Raw genomic sequence first — 5,559 nt, 5'->3', positions numbered from 1 at the left:
TAAGTCCTACCATTAGTAAGATAATAATTAATCACATATTATTTGTTTAAATAAGTACATTGAAACAAATTTAATAAATTTCAGGACCTTTTAAAATGTAATTTAATATAACTAAATTGAATAGAGCTTTTGATTTTTTTTTAATTACAGGGAACCTGTGGCTTTGAGGCACGGATCAACAGACATATGGAACTTGCAAAATACTTCTATAAGATTTTAAAGAAAAAAGATAACTTTAAGCTTGTGGTTGATGCAGAGGTAAGGACTCTTAGTTTTTTTTGTATTTGAGTTAGTTTAATGGATCTATAATTTTTTTTTTTTTTTGCTTAATGTTTTATATGAATCTATTACTTATCTCGTACGTTAAGAGAACTTTGTAGGTATACTTAAAATTTATTATAAGTATTTCATTTTACCTATGTTCGAATCGGTTAGGTTTTAAAACATTTTTCATCTAAGTTTTATGTCTTATAAGCCAAGGGCCTAAAAGACTTAAGCTTGTAAATACTTTCAATTTTTAAATTTTAGGACAATTAAAACTTTCATTTTAACTGTTTTTCTGATTTCTCTGGCACTGAATAAAGAGCAATGTAACTGTTCTTAGCTTTTTTATTATATGTTAGAGTATGCAATAGTGTTTCTGGACAGTAGAGGATATAAGAGAAGCTAGGCTTTAAATTATAAGACAATCTTTGGTAAATTGTTATTAAGACAGTAAATTGATATTAATGAAAAATTTGAGATTTTTGCTAATATTATATCCATCTTCCTCTTCAAGGCCCAATCAACCTTCTACTGGCATGCATTAAGTCATACTAATAAGAGCTATATTAGGAAACAAAGATGTTTTGTTTGTCTTCTAAATTGTCTCCCACTGACTACATTGTTATCCTACATCTTTGCTTCTCCCTCAGTTTTAAGTGAAAACTAGAAGTAAATGGGTTTGTTTTTGTTTTTGTTTTTGATACTATAACTCATCTGACAGTCTATTTTTTTTTCTCAGAAATGAGCTTTGATCATTGATTTAAGTAAAATTCTCTTCTATCCTTTACCTATGTGAAAGACATTCAGTCACCCAAGCCAGAGACCTTGAATTCATCTTGAATTCACATTGGCCATCATGCTGATCAATTCCATCTCTTGAAGATTTTGAAAATTCAAACGCTCTATCTATACCCACTGCTATTAGCATAGTGAAGTCCTCTTCACCCTCCTGAATTACTGTAACGTTCTGTTTCTTAGTACTCTCATTCCTTTAATACTGCTCACTTCTAATCAGTTGTCCATACTTTAACTCAAGTGATTTTTCTCAAATATAAAACTGGTGTAATTGTTATTTGTTTAAAATTCTTCAAGTAATGGTTATGGGATGTATGAATAAAGATATTTGAAGAAATTGATAGGCCACAGTATGGGGAAAATGATCTACACATATATGAAAATCATCAAGAACCATAACAGGTCAGGTTATTGGAAAAACAAGAGCCCATGCCAGACTGAGCACTCTCTGAGGACAGTGGCTATTTCTTTTATCTCGGTGTCTAGTGCCTGGCATGTATTAGGCCCTCAATAAGAATCTTTAAATATATCAAAAGTTAAATTAAATTCATTAAAATAATTTTGAAATAATTAAGTCCCTCAAGAATTGGGTAGGGATTTCAGGATACTTGTAACATTTTTATCTTTGATTTAGCCTGAGTTCACCAATGCCTGCTTCTGGTATTTCCCACCAAGACTTAAACATATACCCAAAGGTTTTGAAAGAGATCAAGAACTCCAAAAGGTAAGTGCTTTTTATTTTGTGTGTGTAGTGATTTAATTTGAATTTTAATATTGCTTTTTAAATAATGTGTCTGTTTAATTTGGTTGATTAATGAATGGTAGTCATGTGGTCCCAAGCCACTGCTTTGATATTTGTATGGGGTTGACTGAAATCTCAACCCATCAGTCATTTTACAAATTGATGCACTCGTCATTTATATATTTAAAACATGTTTGAGTGCTAAATATTCAATCAGCTGTTTCCTACACTTCGGTTAATTCATTCATTAGTTAATATTTGCTGTGTGTTCCAATAGGATTTAGTGACATAAAATGAATAAGACAAAAATCCTGCTCCAAGTTGGCTAGAAGATTTAGTGAGAGAGAAGACAAGAAAATAAATAGTTACAATTCCAAAGAGCAGTAGAAGGGGTACTTAGAGAGTGTTATCAAATTTGAAAAATTTACCATAAGGTCATCTGAGCAAGAGCCTGACAGATATTTTATTATAGATCCACTAACATCACTGAAAAAATTCAAATAAATGTCACAACAATGGAAACATTTCATCTTGACCTTAATAATTAAAGTAAAAAGAACATCACCACCATTACATGTTATTTATCCATGTATTAATTATAGATTTTTGTCTATCTTAAGGATGCGTCCTAATTATATTACCACCACTTTTTGAATTATACTAATATTATAACGACTTATCTTAGGTAATTTGAGGTGCCCTCAGATAAGTTTGACGCAAATTATCTAACGTTAGTGTTTAAGGGCATCAACTTTTTAATATCATCAGTAAATTTTACTAGGCCTGTAAGTTGTAAGAGAAAATGGAGCCTTTTGTTTTGTTTTGTTCTGCTTCTCGATTTTCACAGTACTCTCTATGTAAATATTTTATGGTTTGAGGCAAGTATTAAGTGAATTTTTTTCTCAACGTGTAAGTGTAATCTTCCACTAGGGTAAGTACCACCAGCTGAGAGTGAGAGGCACATTTATACTGACTGAGCAAGCTGGCTCTTAGAAGTACACAAAACTCACTCAACCAGAGAGCTATCCCTCTGAGGGTCCTGCGCATGTTCCTGGAGGGAGGGCAAGGGGAAACTGTGAACCGATTCTGAAAAATATTACAGACAATAACTATTAGCTGGTATAGTAGGGTCATGTTAATTAACATATATATATGTTAATTTATATATATATATAAATATATATATATTTATATATATAACTGTGACCTTGTAGAACAACTCAAGATATATAATAATTCAAATAATACAAGTCATAGTACTGAAACATACTACTGTTTTTCTATTCCTATTTCATTTGACTTCTTTCCCAGCTACTTCTGTTTGAATTGTCATGTAAATATAACAAACTGTCACATGGCTTTATTTAATGACTTCTAGCACACTTGTATTATTTTACGAGTTTGATAATTGTGAGTCATGGAGTAACAAGAGCTGCAGTTTGGATATAGATCATACTGCTTTTTTCTGTACTAGCTGCTTCTTGGAAATTATCCTTGACAGTTTTAAATTGCCTACAGTTTACTTGAAGTTAACAATAGTTATGTATCCATCTGGAATGTAGAAGCGTATTTACTTGTAAAATTTCTTTTTAACAATATTTGGATTTACACACAGATTGCTCTAAAGATTAAAGTACAGATGATAGAAGAAGGCACAGCCGTGATAAACTACCAGCCATGTGGAGATAAAGTAAATTTTTTTCGAATGGTCTTTTCTAATCCTGCCACAAGACAAACAGATGTTGACTATCTTATTGATGAAATTGAAAAGCTTGGGAAGGATTTATGATACTTCAATGTGAATTTGAATATTACATGTAAACACCAACTTAAGTCTATTGCTAAAGATGACAAGAAAACAGCACTAAAAACGATATCCTGTCTTTTAGAACTTTTAATCCCCTTTTATTCTATGCTATGTAACATGATAAAAAGGGATCCAGTTCATTAAAAAAAATTATATATATAAATATATAATATGTAAATTTTGCTCATGTAGTTATTTTTCTTAGTTCAATAAAAATCATTGAGCACCTATTAAACATCAGTTACTTTGGTATGCTTAGGATACATCCGTAGATAAGAAAGACAAAATCCCTCTTCTTGTAAAGATGGGAGAAGTTCCATTGCGGACATTCGGTTCTTTAACATATATTTTTGTGCTTGAAATAACTGAATAAATACTTCCTGGATTGAAATCATTTTCAGTATCATATGGTAGTACTTTGTCTCTGACAAAAAGTAATACATAAGATGTTTATTTTTCAAACAATTAGGATGTATAAAATGTTCTATATTTTGGATCAAAGAGGGAGAAAAAGGAATGACAGAGGCTGATATATTTGCTTTTTGATCCTTACATTTTAATTTAGAAGTGGCAATAGCTTATACTAAACTTCTAATTTAACTCATTTTTTTTCACAACACCATTTTAATGTCCTTAAAGATAAACAGCAGTGACATGCTTTTATAATTCTCCAAAAATACATTAGCTATATTTCACAAAAAATCATGTAGTTCCATATTGATTTTATAGTTACATTTTTTACTTTCATCTTTTGAGATAATAGCTCATATTAATTGAGCACTTACTGTGTATCAGATGGTATACTAAGCATCTTAACTTGCGTGGTCTTATTTAATTATCTATTAATAATATGTAAATAATTGATTATCTTCCTTTCATGAATGAGAGTACTAAAGCTTAAAAATTTTAAATAAAATATTTAACAGAACCCAAATCTGAAGCTAGCCAGGTTTCTTAAGTGTGCATGGCAAAGAATCTGTGAAATGCGGCCGGCCCGGTGGTGCACTGCTATAGTGTGCTGCTTGGGAAGCACGGCAGCGCTCCCGCCGAGGGTTCGGATCCCACATACAGACCGGTTCCCGCTCACTGGCTGAGCGAGGTGCGGGAGCAGCACCGAGGGTTGCGATCCCGTTGCCGGTCCCGGTCCGGTACGGGGGCGACACTTAGGGTTGCGATCCGTTGCCGGACACGGAAAAAAAAAAAAAAGACAGAAAAAAAAAAAAAAGAATCTGTGAAATGCTTTTCTGCAATTCATGTATGCTATTTACCAGTTAAGCCATTTACCAAACCATTTAACTTAAACAGGTCTCTTTTCTCGGCTCTTGAAGTAGGGATCATAATGGTGCCTATCTCATACAGTTTTAAGGAGAAAATAAAAATAATTGTATTAAATACTTTATAAACTTTGAATTACTTTGCATGTGTTAGTTTTTCATGGTTAAATTTTTAGCACATTTAAATAAGCCAGAGATTTAAAAAATATATGTCAAGTTAAAATACAGTTCCGTACTCTTGATTTCATGTTCATTAATCATTCAGACACAGCCAAATATTGCCACAGTTCCTCATTACAAAGGACATTGTGCCCTTTCGTTTTACAAGCTATGTTGCATTCATTCAAGTCAAATGTATGACAACTTCTACATTGTAGAAATATAACCATGTATTGGAATATACATCCTTTTCAAGTATTCTTCTACCAAAAAAAGAAAGCATTTCATGTCCAAAGTTTTTCTCAAAGGAAATATAAAATTGATTATGCTACAGACTTTGATAGCCCATGTCTCTGTGATATACAGGATATAGCAATACAGTTATCTAAGTGCAATGTATCCTGGATAAAAATTTCTGCTCTAGACAGGGAGGATGTTCCAAATGTGATCTGATTTGTCACACTTAGAAATGTAAATCAGTTTCTTCCCTAAACATTTTGCATGATTGTGTATCATTA

At 31.9% G+C, this 5,559-nt stretch overlaps 1 pseudogene; it reads left to right on the top strand.

Moving 5' to 3' along the window:
- LOC103605555 overlaps positions 1-3,590 on the top strand; it is a 25,555-nt pseudogene extending 21,965 nt beyond the window's left edge.
- Positions 3,591-5,559: the final 1,969 nt, after the last annotated feature.

Source organism: Galeopterus variegatus, unplaced genomic scaffold (assembly GCF_000696425.1).
Source record: "Galeopterus variegatus unplaced genomic scaffold, G_variegatus-3.0.2 Scaffold5895, whole genome shotgun sequence".
Lineage (NCBI taxonomy): Eukaryota > Metazoa > Chordata > Mammalia > Dermoptera > Cynocephalidae > Galeopterus > Galeopterus variegatus.
The sequence above is the reverse complement of the archived record's forward strand: the minus strand, read 5'-3'. Positions and strand labels throughout refer to the sequence as shown.